This window comes from Phyllobates terribilis, unplaced genomic scaffold (genome assembly GCF_046119375.1).
Source record: "Phyllobates terribilis strain yellow unplaced genomic scaffold, ASM4611937v1 Scaffold_16__1_contigs__length_26959993, whole genome shotgun sequence".
Lineage (NCBI taxonomy): Eukaryota > Metazoa > Chordata > Amphibia > Anura > Dendrobatidae > Phyllobates > Phyllobates terribilis.
Window position 1 is genome coordinate 9,475,958 of NW_027362776.1, and position 23,446 is coordinate 9,499,403.

The following is a 23,446-nucleotide window of genomic DNA, read 5'->3' on the forward strand; positions in this document are numbered from 1 at the left end:
GAAAGAGAAAAAAAACTTACCGACAGCACTTGAAACGCGTAGATTGTATTGGTCTCGCCTCCACTTGTCCCGACAGTAGTGTGCGAAACGCTCTGTGTACTGACTGCAGGTGGACAGGGATGGTAATTGGGTGTTTACTCCTACAGGGTACTTTTCAATTAATCTGTTGAAATAGAGCTCTTTTTGAGCATTGTCAGTCTGCTGGACTGCCTCTTCCTCATGGATTTCTGCCGCTTCAGAATGTCTCCGATTGCCGCCGCCTTCTCCTGTGATGTCAATGGAACTTCTGTAAAGTTTAATGGATAGATGGTAAATTAGAATATACTAAAAATGGTGTTGTTCCTCACCGGACTACTTAACCAAGAATTTGGAATTCATCATATACTAAAAGGCAGAATTACTTTACGGAAAGTGCCGCTATTTATTTGTATAATAGATTATTGGTTAGAGAATGATTTTTTGCTTAATACAAAATTAAATATATTAACCATTAACTATGGGGCCCCATTATGATATGGAGGACAGGACTGTAGGGCCACATTATCCTATATGCAAGATGACAGATGCTACATTATGCTATATGAAGGAATATAGAAGCTGTATGCTATACAGAGGATTATAGAGGCTACATTATGCAATATGGATAATTAAAGAAGCTACATTATACTATATGGAGGATTATAGAGCCTACATTATACAATATGATGAACTATAGAGGCTGCTTTATATATTGAGTAGTATGGAGATTACATAATATTGCATAAAGGCTGCAATATGTTATATGGAGGTTACAATAAGTTATATGGAGGACTATGGGTGATGCATTGTAATATACAGAAAACTATGGGAAAGTATTATTCTATATAGAAGGCAATGGGAGGTGCATTATACCATATGGAGAACTACTATGAAGGGCCCATTTCCCATCCATAAGGTATGCGGGGCCATTATAATATTTGAATGGATTTATGGAGGGCATTATAATATGTGGATGGCTATGAAGGAGCCTTTATATCTTATGGATGACTATTTGAGGGCCACTATATTGTATGCCAGCAAATATACAGTGTGAAGGTCTGCGTGGGGTCCATCACACTGTGCGGAAGGCTGTGTGGGGGTATTAATACGACGTACAGTGATAGTAGGGGCCATGATACTGCACGTATGCCCCATGTACTGCATGGAGGGCTGTATGGGAATCACAATTGAGGATTATACTGTGCTGGGATCACCATTCATCACCAGGGTAGTGGAGGGAGGCACAGTTGGGTCATCATACTGTGTGTGGATGGTACTGTGGAGAAATTAATTGTGGTGGCATCATAGGGTGTCTTTTCAGTCTCCTACCCAGCGCCTTCTGTCTCTTCCTCATCTGCTTGTCCCTCACAGTCCTCTTCTCCCCTGATCCTCCTTCTCTTGGGCAATGTACATCTGTGAAGTTAAAAAAAAAAACAGTTAAGTTAGGAAAAACTGATAAAGGCATTGTTACCTACTAGATGACTTAACCAAGAATTTGGTTGAAATCATATATACAATAAGGCATAATTACTTAAGTCTCATGCAATAAAAAGATGGATTTTGGGAATGCCTGTGGGGATAAAGTTAGGTCTCTTACACAGAGGTTCCTGCTTGCTCATCTCCCTTCAGTGTAGCCACAATTAACATCCCTGCAGCAAATGGAGATTTATCCACCATGTCGGGTCTGGACACAAAGTGCACGTACGCATTGGCCTGGTCTCTTTCCACCTGTGAAAGACATTCTTCAGCCCACTTTTTGTATGCGTCTATTGCCATCACCCATGTTTTTACGGGCAGCTGATACCTGTGGATAAAACATTTGTTAGTCTTGTTAAATGCTTGGTAGTGCAGAGAAGGAGGGCCTCATTTTTTACAAACTTATTATGGAAGCGCTCCATGTCTTTGCCGGGATTCTTGATGTGTTGTCCATTGCAGGACACAAAGAATGTAGGCACCGTATCTGCATCCTTGGGTTGATTAGTTGTCCTAATCTTTTCGAAATATGTATTGAAATTCTGTTAAAGTGAAACTCTGTGTTAAAGATGCGATTGCAAATGGCAAAACCTTGAAGAACCTACAGCACAGCTTTATAGGAGTTATGTTTTTAACATTTTACCTTCTCATCCTCCTCCTGCAGTATCAAAAGATTTTTTTTTGTCTTTACCACTGTTAAGGTCTGTCCATCAACATCTAACTTCTCCCTTTCAAGCCAGTCTTTTAACTAAGAGAAAAACATTGAAAATACATAAGATATGGTGAAGCAGCATCTGACAGCAATATGCTAAGTTGGTTAATTAAATTAAACCTACCATTAGATTTTTTGCCTCAGATGGCTTACGTAGATGCTTATAGATAATAACAGCCTGAAGATAATAACATGCTAGGGTCTTCTCCTTATCACTCAACATCTTACTAATTTCTGCCTGTGTAAAAATATCAGTCACGTGAGGCTTTGCCACTTTCAAAATTTTGCAGCAATCAGCCATAGTCACAGGCGTGGATTCCAATCTGTGGATGATAAAATGAGTTATGTTACAGGTTCATTCTTTTTATTTATTTTTTTTGCATGTTAGCCCATTAGATACATTTAGCATTCTTTGTTTCCATCATTCGACAAATCTTTTATCTAGGGGTTCCATTTTACCGATCCCATAATGGAGCCAGAAGATGTAACCTCAGCGCATTTGTGATTATGAACTCATTTTAGCAAGTTAAAATATTTTGAATTCAATTGAAATGGAAATATGGGATTTGCCTGAGCTTCTAAGAGCTAAATATTACTTTGTTCCAACCTTGCATGGCAGAACAAGTAATAAATAAATCTAGACTTTCTAATAATCAACCTTTCCCATGATGTTTTTATGGCATTTTACATCCCCATGACAGTAAAAATTTAAATTGCAGGTGTAGTATAAACTTGAGCTACTTACCCCCTCTTCCTGCCTTTTGCAAGCTTCTTGTTTAATCTCTTTTCTACAACACTCAAAGTCTCCTTAAAGGGCTCAACTGCATTTTTTGCTTCTTTGTCAAGGAGATAGGGGTAGTCCTTTGAGCATACAAAAGTTACAAATCTCCGCAGGTTACTAATATGCTTTTTTATTGTTTCTTCATTGGTCTTTAAGCTTTCCAAGGAAATAAAATATTCTCTAGTGGCCTTCAAGTTCTTTAAAAAGTCAGCAGAGATGTCTTCCGGGTTTACATAATAAAGAAAGCGAGAAACGATTCGTATCTAAAATTTAAAAAAATGATCATGCATCAGGGTTCACATCTGTAAGGATTCCTCAAACACACGCAAAATGATAAAATTACACTTACCATCGGCGTTATGGTCGATTCGGTACATTTTCCCTTTCAATAGTTTTTAAAAGCCAGTAAAATTGAGGAACTTAAGCTGTGCATCTTATGAAACCCAACCACAGCAAGTTTTTTCCGCATGGGCATCGTGGCATTCGAACTGAAAGAGGCAAGAATATATTAGGGTGATTATTGACATCATAAGCTTCCTTTACTAATAATAGTAAAGCTGTTACAAATGTTTTTATAAATCTGGTGCATAGTTCTTACCTAGCTTCTTCAACCTCAGGAGGAAGTGTCATAGGCTCCTCTTCTTCAGTGGATGGCCTAAAAAGAAACCCAAAATCTGCATTAATTCCTCTATAATTGAGAGTATCAACATATAGAACTTTGCAGGCGACTTGGATGGTTGGTCAAGGCCCTTTACCACTATTGTGGTGCCTGTAGGGCCATTCTAGTGACAACAATCTTAGTTTTGACCCAATAGCAAAGGAGAGCTTTGAGACATCTGAGTTAGGAGTAGAAGTGAGAGCCAGCTACAGGGACATCTAGGACCATGAGTAGCCAGCTGTCACATAAACGATATTCTTATTATATTGTAATTATATCATACTATAATTCTATTATTACTACATTATATTATATTTACAATATTAGATTATATACATTTTAATTATATCATATTATATTAGTAATATATTATTTAATATAGCATTATATTATATTTAATATAATATATTATGTTATATTATATGTATATTATCTTGTATTAGATACAATTTTATATTTTTATAGTGTATTAATTCTATTATTAATATATTATTATAGTATGCCATATTATATTTACATTATTATAAGGTAATTACATTATGTTATTATATTTTATTATATTGAAGAAAAAAAAAAAATTATATATATTTATATATGCACACACATGCGCCAATAAAATTCAATACTGGGTGATCAAAACACTGTCTACCTAAAAATGATATCTTTGAATACATCACTCCTAGCCACAAAAAAATGTCATCACATGGATCACAGAAAATAATGCTATAGGTTGGAAAAAATGACCACAAAGTGCAAAACTTTTTTTTAAAAAAAATTCAGAATTTTCTCCAGCACTTAGATAAAAGCAAAAGTATACATTTTTGGTATCCGCAAAGTTATACTGAGCTGAGCTGAGGCATCACTCCATGTAGTGAACGCAGTGTTAAAAAGTGCAATTGCACAGTTTTGCAATTTAAGCGCACATAGAATTTTTTCCCAATTTTACAGTACAATATATGGTAAAAGTAACACTAGCTCACTGAAAAAAAACAAGCCTTTTTTCTATCTAGATTAACAGAAAAATAAAAGTATAAAGTATGAAGCTTACTTAGATGGGTAGGGGTAGACTTTTTGGCACTATGTTGGCATGTCTTTCAGCCATTTTGATAGCACTCAACTAAGATATATTGCATAAGATGTATATAGGTAAAAAACAAAATTACGTGCAAAATTAGGATAGGTAATGAATAGGTAAATGCTAGAAAACCCTGAAATATTATGAAGAAACATATACATACCTTTCAGATGATTTTCCGGTCACGATGCAACCTCGACTTTCCAAAAATTCTGTGAAGAAGTCCTGAGCACTTGTAAATTGGCTGTTTTTGAAATCGAGGCTGTCATAAGGCACAACAGAAAGGGATTCAGCCACCTTGTGCATGTTCCGTTTTGTATTCTTGATTTCATTGTCGATCTCCGCCTGACGGGTTTTCATGCATACGGTCTTTAGATGCCTGCGCAGGTTTTTATAGAGCTTCAGGCATATCTTGCAGAGAAACAGGTCTGGATTTCCAGGAGAGTCCATTTTCTAGCAATAGTAAGAATTAGCAAGTTGCTCCTTCAAAAGCCAGAATATAGACTCAGATACACCAACTACTGTAGGCTCTCATATACCCTGAGGAAGCATTTGAAAAAAGAAAAAAAAAAAAAGCTTTGTTTTGTATGTTAATTCAATTGAGATAAGGCTGCAGAAGGACTTGAGATGTTACAACAAGACATTTCTTCATGAGGTGTAAGTTGTGATGTCTTCTACTGATATGTTAGGGAGAGCAAATTAGTTTTTTTATATGAATGAAAGGCCTTGGGAATGTTTAATTATCTGAAGGTCTGAATTGGACACTGAAGGGGACACTGTATGAAAAATCTAAAAGTTTTGATACTAAAAGGTCACTTCAAGTGCAACAGAGAAAGAAACATTTGGGAATTCAAATTGATAAGGATGTTCAATTCACTGACAACAGGACTAACGATAAAACATAGCTTTATGACTCACTACATGGACACAATTCACACCTCCAGATAATTAAACATTCCCAAGGCCTTTTGCAACTTACACCTCATGAACAAATGTCTTCTTGTAACATCTCTCCAATGCTGTGCCTTTTATCTTATGAATTCATTTGTAATGTTGCCTGAAGAAGAAGCCTCTATGCTCTGAAAGCTTGCATATATATATATATATATTTTCTGGTTAGTCGATAAAGGTATCACCCCAAGAATACTTTTGTCACAAACTCAAAGTTATGGAGGGCACCATCTAATCACTATGGGATCAACATGCAGCATACGAAATATATATAAACATCGGCAAGAAGAAAAGGGGTATGCTCTTGTGCAGTGATCACCCAATCTAGACAATACTTCAATAAATTACAATGAATTATATTTTTTATAAATACATACAATCAATGTCACAATCCAATTCATGAAAACACAAGTAAAAGTTAATATAGTGGAATTACCCACTAATGGAAAGCCCACCTACTCCAAAATCCATCCCAGAAAAACACATGATTGTAATAGATCAAGTAAAGATCAAATATACACTTAGGCTGTCCCTGGTGATCAATTTTGCACATTAATATACTGACTGGCAAATCCGCCACCAGTATTAGAGGTAATGCACTATAGCACAAAATATATACTATAGCAGACAATATAATAAAATGTAAGAATCCAAGGCAAAAACCACACAAATACAGGGCATTAAACTGGTCAGTGCCATATATTCACACACCAGAAGAAACAATATCCAAAATACAAATAAATAAACACCCCATTCATGCTGTTAGTGCCCCTGCTATTCCTATTAGTACTGGAATCAATAATCACCACACATGGGCAGGGCCGGCTCCAGGTTTTTGTGGGCCCTAGGCGAAAGTCTCAGTGGGCCCCTTTAACACATATCACGATTCATAATGCACAGATACTGCAGAAATATATATATATATATATATATATATATATATATATATATAATATATATATATATATATATATATATATATATATATATATATATATATATATATATATATATATAGTGTGTCCACGGCTTCCTCTAGCCAGCCATCAAATTTATTTTTTTTCTTTAATAACACAAACACCATGAGGGCTGGCTATCATGTGTCCACGGCTGCCTCTAGCCAGCCCTCAAATTTATTTTTTTTCTTTAATAACACAAACACCATGAGGGCTGGCTATCGTGTGTCCACGGCTGCCTCTAGCCAGCCCTCACCCTTGGAATAGCTCAATGAGGATGAGAGCTGGCTACAGGTACATCCAGGGCGACCCGTAGCCATCCCTCACCCTTGGAATAGCTCAATGAGGATGAGAGCTGGCTACAGGTGCCTCCAGGGCGACCCGTAGCCAGCCCTCACCCTTGGAGCAGCTCAATGAGGATGAGAGCTGGCTACAGGTGCCTCCAGGGCGACCCCTAGCCAGCCCTCACCCTTGGAGCAGCTCAATGAGGATGAGAGCTGGCTACAGGTGCCTCCAGGGCGACCCCTAGCCAGCCCTCACCCTTGGAGCAGCTCAATGAGGATGAGAGCTGGCTACAGGTGCCTCCAGGGCGACCCCTAGCCAGCCCTCACCCTTGGAGCAGCTCAATGAGGATGAGAGCTGGCTACAGGTGCCTCCAGGGCGACCCCTAGCCAGCCCTCACCCTTGGAGCAGCTCAATGAGGATGAGAGCTGGCTACAGGTGCCTCCAGGGCGACCCCTAGCCAGCCCTCACCCTTGGAGCAGCTCAATGAGGATGAGAGCTGGCTACAGGTGCCTCCAGGGCGACCCCTAGCCAGCCCTCACCCTTGGAGCAGCTCAATGAGGATGAGAGCTGGCTACAGGTGCCTCCAGGGCGACCCCTAGCCAGCCCTCACCCTTGGAGCAGCTCAATGAGGATGAGAGCTGGCTACAGGTGCCTCCAGGGCGACCCCTAGCCAGCCCTCACCCTTGGAGCAGCTCAATGAGGATGAGAGCTGGCTACAGGTGCCTCCAGGGCGACCCCTAGCCAGCCCTCACCCTTGGAGCAGCTCAATGAGGATGAGAGCTGGCTACAGGTGCCTCCAGGGCGACCCCTAGCCAGCCCTCACCCTTGGAGCAGCTCAATGAGGATGAGAGCTGGCTACAGGTGCCTCCAGGGCGACCCCAAGCCAGCCCTCACCCTTGGAGCAGCTCAATGAGGATGAGAGCTGGCTACAGGTGCCTCCAGGGCGACCCCTAGCCAGCCCTCACCCTTGGAGCAGCTCAATGAGGATGAGAGCTGGCTACAGGTGCCTCCAGGGCGACCCCTAGCCAGCCCTCACCCTTGGAGCAGCTCAATGAGGATGAGAGCTGGCTACAGGTGCCTCCAGGGCGACCCCTAGCCAGCCCTCACCCTTGGAGCAGCTCAATGAGGATGAGAGCTGGCTACAGGTGCCTCCAGGGCGACCCGTAGCCAGCCCTCACCCTTGGAGCAGCTCAATGAGGATGAGAGCTGGCTACAGGTGCCTCCAGGGCGACCCGTTGCCAGCCCTCACCCTTGGAGCAGCTCAATGAGGATGAGAGCTGGCTACAGGTGCCTCCAGGGCGACCCTTAGCCAGCCCTCACCCTTGGAATAGCTCAATGAGGATGAGAGCTGGCTACAGGTTTGATGATACCAAAAGCACTTAAAATTCAATCTGCAACAAAAAAAAGTCGCTCTGACACCGCCGTTAAGGGCTGCGTCCGTTATCACGCTCATCTGATAAATTACAGAAAAAAATGTAAACTTTATCGTTTTTTTGTCGCACTTATTTCACCGCCCGTTCCTACGTGCTGCCGTTCAGCACAGCATCCGTTATCACGCTCATCTGATGAATTACGGAAAAAAAACGTAAACTTTATAGTTTTTTTGGCGCGCTTATTTCACCGCCCGTTCCTACGCGCCGCCATTTAGCGCAGCGTCCGTTATCACGCTCATCTGATGAATTACAGAAAAAAAACGTAAATTTTATAGTTTTTTTGGCGCGCTTATTTCACCGCCCGTTCCTACGCGCCGCCGTTCAGCGCAGCGTCCGTTATCACCCTCATCTGATGAATTACGGAAAAAAAACGTAAACTTTATAGTTTTTTTGGCGCGCTTATTTCACCGCCCGTTCCTATGCGCCGCCGTTCAGCGCAGCGTCCGTTATCACGCTCAATGAGGATGAGAGCTGGCTACAGGTGCCTCCAGGGCGACACGTAGCCAGCCCTCACCCTTGGAATAGCACAATGAGGATGAGAGCTGGCTACAGGTGCCTCCAGGGCGACCCCTAGCCAGCCCTCACCCTTGGAGCAGCTCAATGAGGATGAGAGCTGGCTACAGGTGCCTCCAGGGCGACCCCTAGCCAGCCCTCACCCATGGAGCAGCTCAATGAGGATGAGAGCTGGCTACAGGTGCCTCCAGGGCGACCCCTAGCCAGCCCTCACCCTTGGAGCAGCTCAATGAGGAAGAGAGCTGATTACAGGTGCCTCCAGGGCGACCCCTAGCCAGCCCTCACCCTTGGAGCAGCTCAATGAGGATGAGAGCTGGCTACAGGTGCTTCCAGGGCGACCCCTAGCCAGCCCTCACCCTTGGAGCAGCTCAATGAGGATGAGAGCTGGCTACAGGTGCCTCCAGGGCGACCCCTAGCCAGCCCTCACCCTTGGAGCAGCTCAATGAGGATGAGAGCTGGCTGCAGGTGCCTCCAGGGCGACCCCTAGCCAGCCCTCACCCTTGGAGCAGCTCAATGAGGATGAGAGCTGGCTGCAGGTGCCTCCAGGGCGACCCCTAGCCAGCCCTCACCCTTGGAGCAGCTCAATGAGGATGAGAGCTTGCTGCAGGTGCCTCCAGGGCGACCCCTAGCCAGCCCTCACCCTTGGAGCAGCTCAATGAGGATGAGAGCTTGCTACAGGTGCCTCCAGGGCGACCCCTAGCCAGCCCTCACCCTTGGAGCAGCTCAATGAGGATGAGAGCTGGCTACAGGTGCCTCCAGGGCGACCCCTAGCCAGCCCTCACCCTTGGAGCAGCTCAATGAGGATGAGAGCTGGCTACAGGTGTTATGTTCTGCTACCAAAGCTAAGGAAAGAGAGGAGATCTGTCCCTACTATAAGACTCAGCTGAATCCCTACGATGTAACAGGGAACCTGATCCTGCGATCAGACCTGCTAAAGTCCTAATCTAGTCTGTACGGAGACCTATAGATGTGGGGAGGGAATCCCTACAAGTACTAAGGACTGGGAGGAATATGGGACACCTTCTAACAGAAATAGTAGCAGACAGACGAACAAACAAAATAGATAGAACATAAAGGTCCGTAGACCAAGCAAACTAACAGAGCAAGACACAGAGCACAGGCTAGCTAGAAAGTAGATATACAATGAAGTCCAGCAAAGCCAGAAGGGCGGAGCAGGATTAAATAGGCCAACAAGGTCATGTGACCAGCAAAGGAAAAAAAACCTAACAGCAAGGTTCTAACAACAGGTGCCTCCAGGGCGACCCCTAGCCAGCCCTCACCCTTGGAGCAGCTCAATGAGGATGAGAGCTGGCTACAGGTGCCTCCAGGGCGACCCCTAGCCAGCCCTCACCCTTGGAGCAGCTCAATGAGGATGAGAGCTGGCTACAGGTGCCTCCAGGGCGACCCCTAGCCATACCCTCACCCTTGGAGCAGCTCAATGAGGATGAGAGCTGGCTACAGGTGCCTCCAGGGCGACCCCTAGCCAGCCCTCACCCTTGGAGCAGCTCAATGAGGATGAGAGCTGGCTACAGGTGCCTCCAGGGCGACCCCTAGCCAGCCCTCACCCTTGGAGCAGCTCAATGAGGATGAGAGCTGGCTACAGGTGCCTCCAGGGCGACCCCTAGCCAGCCCTCACCCTTGGAGCAGCTCAATGAGGATGAGAGCTGGCTACAGGTGCCTCCAGGGCGACCCCTAGCCAGCCCTCACCCTTGGAGCAGCTCAATGAGGATGAGAGCTGGCTACAGGTGCCTCCAGGGCGACCCCTAGCCAGCCCTCACCCTTGGAGCAGCTCAATGAGGATGAGAGCTGGCTACAGGTGCCTCCAGGGCGACCCTTAGCCAGCCCTCACCCTTGGAATAGCTCAATGAGGATGAGAGCTGGCTACAGGTTTGATGATACCAAAAGCACTTAAAATTCAATCTGCAACAAAAAAAAGTCGCTCTGACGCCGCCGTTAAGGGCTGCATCCGTTATCACGCTCATCTGATAAATTACAGAAAAAAAACGTAAACTTTATCGTTTTTTTGGCGCACTTATTTCAACGCCCGTTCCTACGTGCCGCCGTTCAGCACAGCATCCGTTATCACGCTCATCTGATGAATTACGGAAAAAAAACGTAAACTTTATAGTTTTTTTGGCGCGCTTATTTCACCGCCCGTTCCTACGCGCCGCCATCAGCGCAGCGTCCGTTATCACGCTCATCTGATGAATTACGGAAAAAAACGTAAACTTTATAGTTTTTTTGGCGCGCTTATTTCACCGCCCATTCCTACGTGCCGCCGTTCAACGCAGCTTCCGTTATCACGCTCATCTAATGAATTATGGAAAAAAAAGTACACTTTATAGCTTTTTTGGCGCGCTTATTTCACCGCCCGTTCCTACGCGCCGCCGTTCAGCGCAGCTTCCGTTATCACGCTCATCTGATGAATTACGGAAAAAAAACGTAAATTTTATAGTTTTTTTGGCGCGCTTATTTCACCGCCCGTTCCTACGCGCCACCGTTCAGCGCAGCGTCCGTTATCACCCTCATCTGATGAATTACGGAAAAAAAACGTAAACTTTATAGTTTTTTTGGCGCGCTTATTTCACCGCCCGTTCCTATGCGCCGCCGTTCAGCGCAGCGTCCGTTATCACGCTCAATGAGGATGAGAGCTGGCTACAGGTGCCTCCAGGGCGACCCGTAGCCAGCCCTCACCTTTGGAATAGCTCAATGAGGATGAGAGCTGGCTACAGGTGCCTCCAGGGCGACCCGTAGCCAGCCCTCACCCTTGGAATAGCTCAATGAGGATGAGAGCTGGCTACAGGTGCCTCCAGGGCGACCCCTAGCCAGCCCTCACCCTTGGAGCAGCTCAATGAGGATGAGAGCTGGCTGCAGGTGCCTCCAGGGCGACCCCTAGCCAGCCCTCACCCTTGGAGCAGCTCAATGAGGATGAGAGCTGGCTGCAGGTGCCTCCAGGGCGACCCCTAGCCAGCCCTCACCCTTGGAGCAGCTCAATGAGGATGAGAGCTGGCTGCAGGTGCCTCCAGGGCGACCCCTAGCCAGCCCTCACCCTTGGAGCAGCTCAATGAGGATGAGAGCTGGCTACAGGTGCCTCCAGGGCGACCCCTAGCCAGCCCTCACCCTTGGAGCAGCTCAATGAGGATGAGAGCTGGCTACAGGTGTTATGTTCTGCTACCAAAGCTAAGGAAAGAGAGGAGATCTGTCCCTACTATAAGACTCAGCTGAATCCCTACGATGTAACAGGGAACCTGATCCTGCGATCAGACCTGCTAAAGTCCTAATCTAGTCTGTACGGAGACCTATAGATGTGGGGAGGGAATCCCTACAAGTACTAAGGACTGGGAGGAATATGGGACACCTCCTAACAGAAATAGTAGCAGACAGACGAACAAACAAAATAGATAGAACATAGAGGTCCGTAGACCAAGCAAACTAACAGAGCAAGACACAGAGCACAGGCTAGCTAGAAAGTAGATATACAATGAAGTCCAGCAAAGCCAGAAGGGCGGAGCAGGATTAAATAGGCCAACAAGGTCATGTGACCACCAAAGGAAAAAAAACCTAACAGCAAGGTTCTAACAACAGGTGCCTCCAGGGCGACCCCTAGCCAGCCCTCACCCTTGGAGCAGCTCAATGAGGATTTGAGCTGGCTACAGGTGCCTCCAGGGCGACCCCTAGCCAGCCCTCACCCTTGGAGCAGCTCAATGAGGATGAGAGCTGGCTACAGGTGCCTCCAGGGCGACCCCTAGCCAGCCCTCACCCTTGGAGCAGCTCAATGAGGATGAGAGCTGGCTACAGGTGCCTCCAGGGCGACCCCTAGCCAGCCCTCACCCTTGGAGCAGCTCAATGAGGATGAGAGCTGGCTACAGGTGCCTCCAGGGCGACCCCTAGCCAGCCCTCACCCTTGGAGCAGCTCAATGAGGATGAGAGCTGGCTACAGGTGCCTCCAGGGCGACCCCTAGCCAGCCCTCACCCTTGGAGCAGCTCAATGAGGATGAGAGCTGGCTACAGGTGCCTCCAGGGCGACCCCTAGCCAGCCCTCACCCTTGGAGCAGCTCAATGAGGATGAGAGCTGGCTACAGGTGCCTCCAGGGCGACCCCTAGCCAGCCCTCACCCTTGGAGCAGCTCAATGAGGATGAGAGCTGGCTACAGGTGCCTCCAGGGCGACCCGTAGCCAGCCCTCACCCTTGGAGCAGCTCAATGAGGATGAGAGCTGGCTACAGTTGCCTCCAGGGCGACCCTTAGCCAGCCCTCACCCTTGGAATAGCTCAATGAGGATGAGAGCTGGCTACAGGTTTGATGATACCAAAAGCACTTAAAATTCAATCTGCAACAAAAAAAAGTCGCTCTGACGCCGCCGTTAAGGGCTGCGTCCGTTATCACGCTCATCTGATAAATTACAGAAAAAAAACGTAAACTTTATCGTTTTTTTGGCGCACTTATTTCACCGCCCGTTCCTACGTGCCGCCGTTCAGCACAGCATCCGTTATCACGCTCATCTGATGAATTACGGAAAAAAAACGTAAACTTTATAGTTTTTTTGGCGCGCTTATTTCACCGCCCGTTCCTACGCGCCGCCATTCAGCGCAGCGTCCGTTATCACGCTCATCTGATGAATTACGGAAAAAAATGTAAACTTTATAGTTTTTTTGGCGCGCTTATTTCACCGCCCATTCCTACGTGCCGCCGTTCAACGCAGCTTCCGTTATCACGCTCATCTAATGAATTATGGAAAAAAAAGTACACTTTATAGCTTTTTTGGTGCGCTTATTTCACCGCCCGTTCCTACGCGCCGCCGTTCAGCGCAGCTTCCGTTATCACGCTCATCTGATGAATTACGGAAAAAAAACGTAAATTTTATAGTTTTTTTGGCGCGCTTATTTCACCGCCCGTTCCTACGCGCCACCGTTCAGCGCAGCGTCCGTTATCACCCTCATCTGATGAATTACGGAAAAAAAACGTAAACTTTATAGTTTTTTTGGCGCGCTTATTTCACCGCCCGTTCCTATGCGCCGCCGTTCAGCGCAGCGTCCGTTATCACGCTCAATGAGGATGAGAGCTGGCTACAGGTGCCTCCAGGGCGACCCGTAGCCAGCCCTCACCTTTGGAATAGCTCAATGAGGATGAGAGCTGGCTACAGGTGCCTCCAGGGCGACCCGTAGCCAGCCCTCACCCTTGGAATAGCTCAATGAGGATGAGAGCTGGCTACAGGTGCCTCCAGGGCGACCCCTAGCCAGCCCTCACCCTTGGAATAGCTCAATGAGGATGAGAGCTGGCTACAGGTGCCTCCAGGGCGACCCCTAGCCAGCCCTCACCCTTGGAATAGCTCAATGAGGATGAGAGCTGGCTACAGGTGCCTTCAGGGCGACCCCTAGCCAGCCCTCACCCTTGGAATAGCTCAATGAGGATGAGAGCTGGCTACAGGTGCCTCCAGGGCGACCCGTAGCCAGCCCTCACCCTTGGAATAGCTCAATGAGGATGAGAGCTGGCTACAGGTTTGATGATACCAAAAGCACTTAAAATTCAATCTGCAACAAAAAAAAGTCGCTCTGACGCCGCCGTTAAGGGCTGCGTCCGTTATCACGCTCATCTGATAAATTATGGAAAAAAAACGTAAACTTTATAGTTTCTTTGGCGCGCTTATTTCACTGCCTTTTCCTACGCGCCGCCGTTCAGCACAGCTTCCGTTATCATGCTCATCTAATGAATTATGGAAAAAAACGTAAACTTTATAGTTTCTTTGGAGCGCTTATTTCACAGCCCGTTCCTACGCGCCGCGGTTCAGCGCACCTTCCGTTATCACGCTCATCTGATGAATTACGGAAAAAAAACGTAAACTTTATAGTTTTTTTGGCGCGCTTATTTCACCGCCCGTTCCTACGCGCCGCCGTTCAGCGCAGCTTCCGTTATCACGCTCATCTAATGAATTATGGAAAAAAAGTAAACTTTATAGTTTTTTGGCGCGCTTATTTCACCGCCTGTTACTACGCGCCACCGTTCAGCGCAGCTTCCGTTATCACGCTCATCTGATGAATTACGGAAAAAAAACGTAAACTTTATAGTTTTTTTGGCGCACTTATTTCACCGCTCGTTCCTACGTGCCGCCGTTCAGCGCAGCGTCCGTTATCACGCTCATCTGATGAATTACGGAAAAAAAACGTAAACTTTATAGTTTTTTTGGCGCGCTTATTTCACCGCCCGTTCCTACGTGCCGCCGTTCAGCACAGCATCCGTTATCACGCTCATCTGATGAATTACGGAAAAAAAACGTAAACTTCATAGTTTTTTTGGCGCGCTTATTTCACCGCCCGTTCCTACGTGCCGCCATTCAGCGCAGCGTCCGTTATCACGCTCATCTGATGGATTACGGAAAAAAAAGTAAACTTTATAGTTGTTTTGGCACGCTTATTTCATCCCCCGTTCCTACGTGCCGCCATTCAGCACAGCGTCCGTTATCACGCTCATCTGATGAATTATGGAATGAAAGCGTAAACTTTATAGTTTTTTTGGCGCGCTTATTTCACCGCCCGTTCCTACGCGCCGCCGTTCAGCGCAGCGTCTGTTATCACGCTCATGCATTTGGGGTACCCAAGACATGCGGCATGCATGTTGGGCCCCCATGACATGCCTCAAGCACTTGGGGCCCCCATGTCATGCGGTATGCTCTTGCGGCCCCCATGACATGTGGCATGCATTTGGGGCCCCTATGACATGCGGCATGCTTTTTTGGCCCCCATGACATGCGGCATGCATTTGGGGCACACATGGCATGCGTCATGCACGTGGGGCCCCATGACATGCGGTATGCACGTGGAGCCCCATGACATGCGGTATGCATTTGGGGCCTCCATGACATGTGGCATGCATTTGGGGCCCCCATGACATGTGGCATGCACATGGGGCCCCATGACATGCGGCATGCATTTGGGGCACCTATGACATGCGGTATGCACGTGGGGCCCATGATATGCGGTATGCACATGTTCACTCCATGACATGCGGTATGCATGTGGGCCCCCATGGCATGTGGCATGCACATGGGGCCACATGACATGCGGCATGCATTTTGGGCCCCAATGCCATGCGGTATGCACGTGGGGCCCCATGATATGCGTTATGCACGTGTTGCCCCCATGACATGCGGTATGCATGAGTGTCCCCCATGACATGCGGCATGAAATTGGTACCCCCATGACATTCGGCATGCACATGGGGCCCCATGACATGCGGCATGCACGTGGGGCCACATGACATGCGGCATGCATGTGGAGCTCCCATGACATGCAGTATGCACGTGGGTCCCTCATGACATGGGGCATGCATTTGGGGTACACATGACATGCGGCATGCATTTGGTGTACCCATGACATGCGGCATGCATTTTGGGCACCCATGACATACGGCATGCAATTGGGGCCCCCATGACATGTGGCATGCATTTGGGGCCCCCATGACATGTGGCATGCATGTGGGGCCCCCATGACATGCGGCATGCACGTGGGGCTTCCATGACATGCGGCATGCACGTGGGTCCCCCATGACATGTGGCATGCATTTGGGGTACCCATGACATGCGGCATGTATGTGGGGCCCCCATGACATGCGGCATGCATTTGGAGCCCCCATGACATGCGGCATTCATGTGGGGCCCCTTGACATGGCCCATGCATGTGGGGCTACCATGACATGTTGCATGCATTTGGGGCCCCCATCACATGCAGCATGCATTTGGGGCCCCAGACATGCAGCATGCATTTGGGGCCCCCAATGAAATGCGGAATGCACGTGGGGCCCCCATGACATGCGGAATGCATTTGGGGCCCCTATGACATGCGACATGCTTTTTTGGCCCCCATGACATGTGGCTTGCATTTGGGGCCCCCATGACATGCTTCATGCATGTGGGGCCCAAATGACATGCGACATGCATTTATGGTACCCAAGACATGCGGCATGCATGTTGGGCCCCCATGACATGCCTCAAGCACATGGGGGCCCCATGTCATGCGGCATGCTCTTGGGGCCCCCATGACATGTGGCATGCATTTGGGGCCCCCATGACATGCGGCATGCATTTGGAGCCACCATGACATGCGTGATGCATTTGGGGCCCCCATGACATGAGGCATGCACTTGGTGCCCCCATGACATGCGGCATGCATGTAGAGCCCCCATGATATTCGGAATGCAAGTGGGGACCACATGACATGCAGCATGCATTTGGGGCCCCATGACATGCGGCATGCATGTGGGGCCCCTATGACATGGCCCATGCATTTGGTGCCCCCATGATATGTGGCACGTATTTGAGGCCCCCATGACATGCAGCATGCATTTGTGGCCCCTGACATGCAGCATGCATTTGGGCCCCCCAATGAAATGCGGCATGCACGTGGGGCCTACATGACATGTGGCATGCATGTGGAGCCCACATGACATGGGGCATGCACGTGTGACCCCCATGACATGCGGAATGCATTTGGGGCCCCTATGACAAGCGGCATGTTTTTTTGGCCCCCATGACATGCGGCATGCATTTGGGGCATCCATGACATGCGGCATGCACTTGGGGCCCCATGACATGCGGAATGCACGTGGAGCCCCATGACATGCGGTATGCATTTGGTGCCTCCATGACATGCGGCATGCATGTGGGACCCCATGACATGCGGCATGCATGTGGGCCCCCATGACATGCGGCATGCATGTGGGTTCCCCATTCCATGTGGCATGCACATGGAACCCCCATGACATGCGGAATGCTCATGGGGCCCCATGACATGCGGCATGCACTTGAGGCCACATGACATGCGGCATGCACATGGGGCCCCATGACATGCGGCATGCATATGGAGATCCCATGACAGGTTGTATGCATTTGGGGCCCCAATGACATTCGGCATGCATTTGGAGCCTCCATGACATGTGGCATGCATTTGAGGCCCCCATGACATGTGGCATGCACATGGTGCCCCATGACATGCGACCTGCATTTGGGGCCCCCATGACATGCGGTATGCACGTGGGGCCCCATGATATGCGGTATGCACGTATTGCCCCCATGACATGCGTTATGCATGTGGGCCCCCATGACGTGTGGCATGAACATGGGGCCCCATGACATGCGGCATGCATTTGGGGCCCCAATGACATGCGGTATGCACGTGGGGCCCCATGATATGCGGTATACACATGTTGCCCCCATGATATGCGGTATGCATTTGGGTCCCCCATGACATGCGGCATGCACGTGGGGCCACATGACATGCGGCATGCATGTGGAGCCCCCATGACATGTGTCATGCACGTGTGGCCCCCATGACATGTGGCATGCATTTTTGGCCCCCATGACATGCGGCATGCATTTGGGGCACCCATAACATGCATCATGCACGTGGGGCCCCATGACATGCGGTATGCACGTGGAGCCCCATGACATGCGGTATGCATGTGGTGCCCCCATGACATGCGGCATGCACATGGGGCCCCATAACATACGTTATGCACTTGGGGCCACATAACATGCGGCATGCATTTGGGCCCCCCATGACATGCAGCATGCACATGGGGCCCCATGACATGCGGCATGCATGTGGAGGTCCCATGACAGGCAGTATGCATTTGGGGCCCCAATGACATGCGGCATGCATTTGGGGCCTCCATGACATGTGGCATGCATTTGGGGCCCCCATGACATGTGGCATGCACATGGGGCCCCATGACATGCGGCATGCATTTGGGGCACCTATGACATGCGGTATGCATGTGGGGCCCATGATATGCGGTATGCACATGTTCCCCCAATGACATGCGGTATGCATGTGGACCCCATGGCATGTGGCATGCACATGGGGCCCCATGACATGCGGCATGCATTTTGGGACCAATGCCATGCGGTATGCACGTGGGGCCCCATGATATGCGGTATGCACGTGTTGCGCCCATTACATGCGGTATGCATGAGTGTCCCCCATGACATGCGGCATGAAATTGGTACCCCCATGACATTCGGCATCCACATGGGGCCCCATGACATGCGGCATGCACGTGGGGCCACAAGACATGCGGCATGCATGTGGAGCTCCCAAGACATGCATTATGCATTTGGGGCCCCCATGACATGAGGCATGCATAGGGGGTCCCCATGACATGCGGTATGCATGTGGGTCCCCCATGACATGGGGTATGCATTTGGGGTACACATGATATGCGGCATGCATTTGGGGTACCCATGACAAGCGGCATGCATTTGGGTCACCCATGACATACGGCATGCATTTGGGGCCCCCCTGACATGTGGCATGCATTTGGGGCCCCCATGACATGTGGCATGCATGTGGGGCCCCCATGACATGCGGCATGCACGTGGGGCTTTCATGACATGCGGCATGCACGTGGGTCCCCCATGACATGTGGCATGCATGTGGGGCTACCATGACATGTTGCATGCATTTGGGGCCCCCATCACATGCAGCATGCATTTGGGGCCCCAGACATGCAGCATGCATTTGGGGCCCCCAATGAAATGTGGAATGCACGTGGGGCCCCCATGACATGCGACATGAATGTGTGACCCCCATGACATTTGGAATGCATTTGGGGCCCCTATGACACGCGGCATGCTTTTTTGGCCCCCATGACATGTGGCTTGCATTTGGGGCCCCCATGACATGTGGCATGCACGTGGGGCCTCCATGGTATGTAGAATGCATTTGGTGCCCCCATGACATGCTTCATGCATGTGGGGCCCAAATGACATGCGACATGCATTTGGGGTACCCAAGACATGCGGCATGCATGTTGGGCCCCCATGACATGCCTCAAGCACTTGGGGCCCCCATGTCATGCGGTATGCTCTTGGGGCCCCCATGACATGTGGCATGCATTTGGGGCCCCCATGACATGCGGCATGCTTTTGGAGCCACCATGACATGCGGCATGCATTTGGGGCCCCCATGACATGAGGCATGCACTTGGTGCCCCCATGACATGCGGCATGCATGTAGAGCCCCCATGACATGCGGAATGCACGTGGGGACCACATGACATGCGGCATGCATTTGGGGCCCCCATGACATGCAGCATACATTTGAGGCCCCCATGACATGCGGCATGCATGTGAGGCTCCATGACATGCATCATGAATGTGGGGCCCTATGACATGCACCAGGCATGTGGGGCCCTCATGAAATGTGGCACGTATTTGGGGCCCCCATGACATTTGGCATGCATGTGGGGCTACCATGACATGTGGCATGCATTTGGGTCTCCCATCACATGCAGCATGCATTTGAGGCCCCCATGACATGTAGCATGCATTTGGGGCCCCATGACATGCGGAATGCATGTGGGGCCCCTATGACATGGCCCATGCATTTGGTGCCCCCATGATATGTGGCACGTATTTGGGGCCCCCATGACATGCAGCATGCATTTGTGGCCACTGACATGCAGCATGCATTTGGGGCCCCCAATGAAATGTGGCATGCACGTGGGGCCTACATGACATGTGGCATGCATGTGGAGCCCCCATGACAAGGGGCATGCACGTGTGACCCCCATGACATGCGGCATGCATTTGGGGCCCCTATGACAAGCGGCATGTTTTTTTTGGCCCCCATGACATGCGGCATGCATTTGGGGCATCCATGACATGCGGCATGCACTTGGGGGCCCAAGACATTCGGCATGCACATGGGGCCCCATGACATGCGGCATGCACATGGGGCCCCCATGACATGAGGCATGCATTTTGGGTCCCCATGGCATGCGGCATGCATTTTGGGTTCTCAAGACAAGCAGCATGCATTTGGGAACCCCATGACATGGAACATGCATTTGGGGTACCCATGACATGTGGCATGCATTTGGGGCCCCCATGACATGCGGCATGCACATGGGTCCCCCATGACATGTGGCATGCATGTGGGGCCCCCATGACATGCGGCATGCACGTGGGGCACCCACGACATGAGGCATGCATTTGGGGCCCCCATGACATGAGGCATGCATTTGGGGCCCCTATGACATGCGGCATGCGTTCTTGGCCCTCATGACAAGCGGCTTGCACCTGGGGCCCCATGACATGTGCTATGCACGTGGAGCCCCATGACATGCGGTATGCATGTGGTGCCGCCATGACATGCGGCATGCATGTTGGCCCAAATGACATGCGGCATGCATGTGGGTCTGCCATGACATGCGGCATACGGGTGGGACCCCCATGACATGCGACATGCACATGGGGCCCCATGACCTGCTGCATGCACTTGGGGCCACATGACATGCGGCATGCATTTGGGGTACACGTGACATGAGGCATGCATTTGGGCCCCCCTTGACATGAGGCATGCATGTGGGGCCACCATGACATGTGGCATGCATTTGGGGTACCCGTGACATGCGGCATGCACGTGGGACCCCTTTGACATTCAGCATGCACATGGGGCCCCATGACATGCGGCATGCACGTGGGGCCCCCTTGATATGCGGCATGCATTTGGAGCCCCCTTGACAAGCGGCATGCACGTGGGGCCCCAATGACATGCGGAATGCATGTGGGGCCCCTTATGACATGCGGCATGCGCGTGGGGCCCTCATGACATGTGACATGCATTTGGGGTAATCGTGACATGCACCGTGCACTTAGGGGCCGCCTTGACATGCAGAATGCACGTGTTGCAACCATGACATGTGTCATGCACGTGGGGCACCCATGACATGCGACATGCACGTGGGGCCCCCATGACTTGCGGCATACATTTGGGGCCCCCATGACATGCGGCATGCATTCGGGGTCCAATGACAAGCGGCATGCAAGTGGGGCCCCCATGACATGCGGCATGCATGTGGGGCCCCCATGACATGCAGCATGCTCGTGGGGCCCCATGATATGCGGTATGCACGTGTTGCCCCCATGACAAGCGGTATGCATGTGGGCCCCCATGACATGCGGCATGCATTTGGGGCCTCCATGACATGCGGCATGCATTTGGCCCAATGACAAGCGTCATGCAAGTGGGGCCCCCATGACATGCGGCATGCAAGTGGAGACGCCATGACATGCGGCATGCACGTGGGGCCCCCATGAAATGCGGCAGTCATTTGTGGCCCCTATGAAATGCGGCATGCATTTGGGCCCCCATGACTTGCGGCATGCACCTGGGGCCCCCATGACATGGGGCATGCATTTGGGGCCCCCTTGACATGCTGCATGCATTTAGCGCCCCCATGACATGCGGCATACATTTGGGGCCCCCATAACATGCATCATGCATTTGGGGTCCCCATGACATGTGACACGTATTTATGTCCCTCATGACATGTGACTTGCATTTGGGGTACTTGTGACCTGCGCCGTGCACTTTTGGCCCGCCTTCACATGCAGCATGCACGTGGAGCAACCATGACCTATCGCATGCACGTGGGGCACCCATGACATGCGGCATGCACGTGGGTCCCCCATGACATGCGGCATGCCTTTGGGGACCACATGACATGAATCATGCATTTGGGGACCCCATGAAATGCGGCAAGCACATGGGCCCCCCATGACATGGGGCATGCATTTGGGGCCCCCATGACATGCGGCATGCACGTGGGGCCCCCATGACATGTGGCACGTATTTGGGGCTCCCATGATATGCGGCAAACATTTAGGGCCCCCATAACATGCGGCATGCATTTGGGGCCCCATGACATGCGGCATGCATTTGGGACCCCATGACATGCGGCATGCACGTGGTGCACCCATGACATGTGGCATGCATTTGGGGCCCCCCCATGACATGCGGCATGCATGTGGGGCTACGATGACATGTGGCATACATTTGGGCCCCCCTTGACATGATGAATGCACGTGGGTCCCCCATGACATGCGGCATGCATGTGGGGCCCACATGACATGCGCCATGCATGTGAGGCTCCCATGACATGCGACATGTATTTGGGGCCCCCAAGACAAGCGGCATGCACGTGGGGCCCCCATAACATGCGCCATGCATGTGGGCCCTCATGACATGCGGCATGCATTTGGGGACCCCATGACATGCGGCAGGAATTTGGGGCCCCCATGACATGCGGCATGCACGTGGTGCCCCCATGAAAGGGGGCATGCATTTTGGGCTCCCATGACATGTGGCATGCATGTGGGACCCAAATGACATGCGACAAGCATTTGGGGCTCCCATGACATGCGGCATGCATTTGGGGCTCCCATGACACGCGTCATGCATGTGGGGCCAACATGACATGACATGTGCCATTCATGTGGGGCCCACATGACATGCGACATGCACGTGGGGCCCCCATGACATGCGTCACGTATTTGGGGTCCTCATGACATGCGGCATGCACGTGGTGCCCCCATGAAAGGGGGCATGCATTTTGGGCTCCCATGACACGCGGCATGCATGTGGGGCCCCCATGACATGTGGCATGCATGTGGGACCCAAATGACATGCGGCAAGCATTTGGGGCTCCCATGACATGCTGCATGCATTTGGGACCCCCATGACATGCGGCATGCACATTGGGCCCCCATGACATGGGACATGCGTTTGGGGTCCCCATGACTCGAGGCATGCATGTG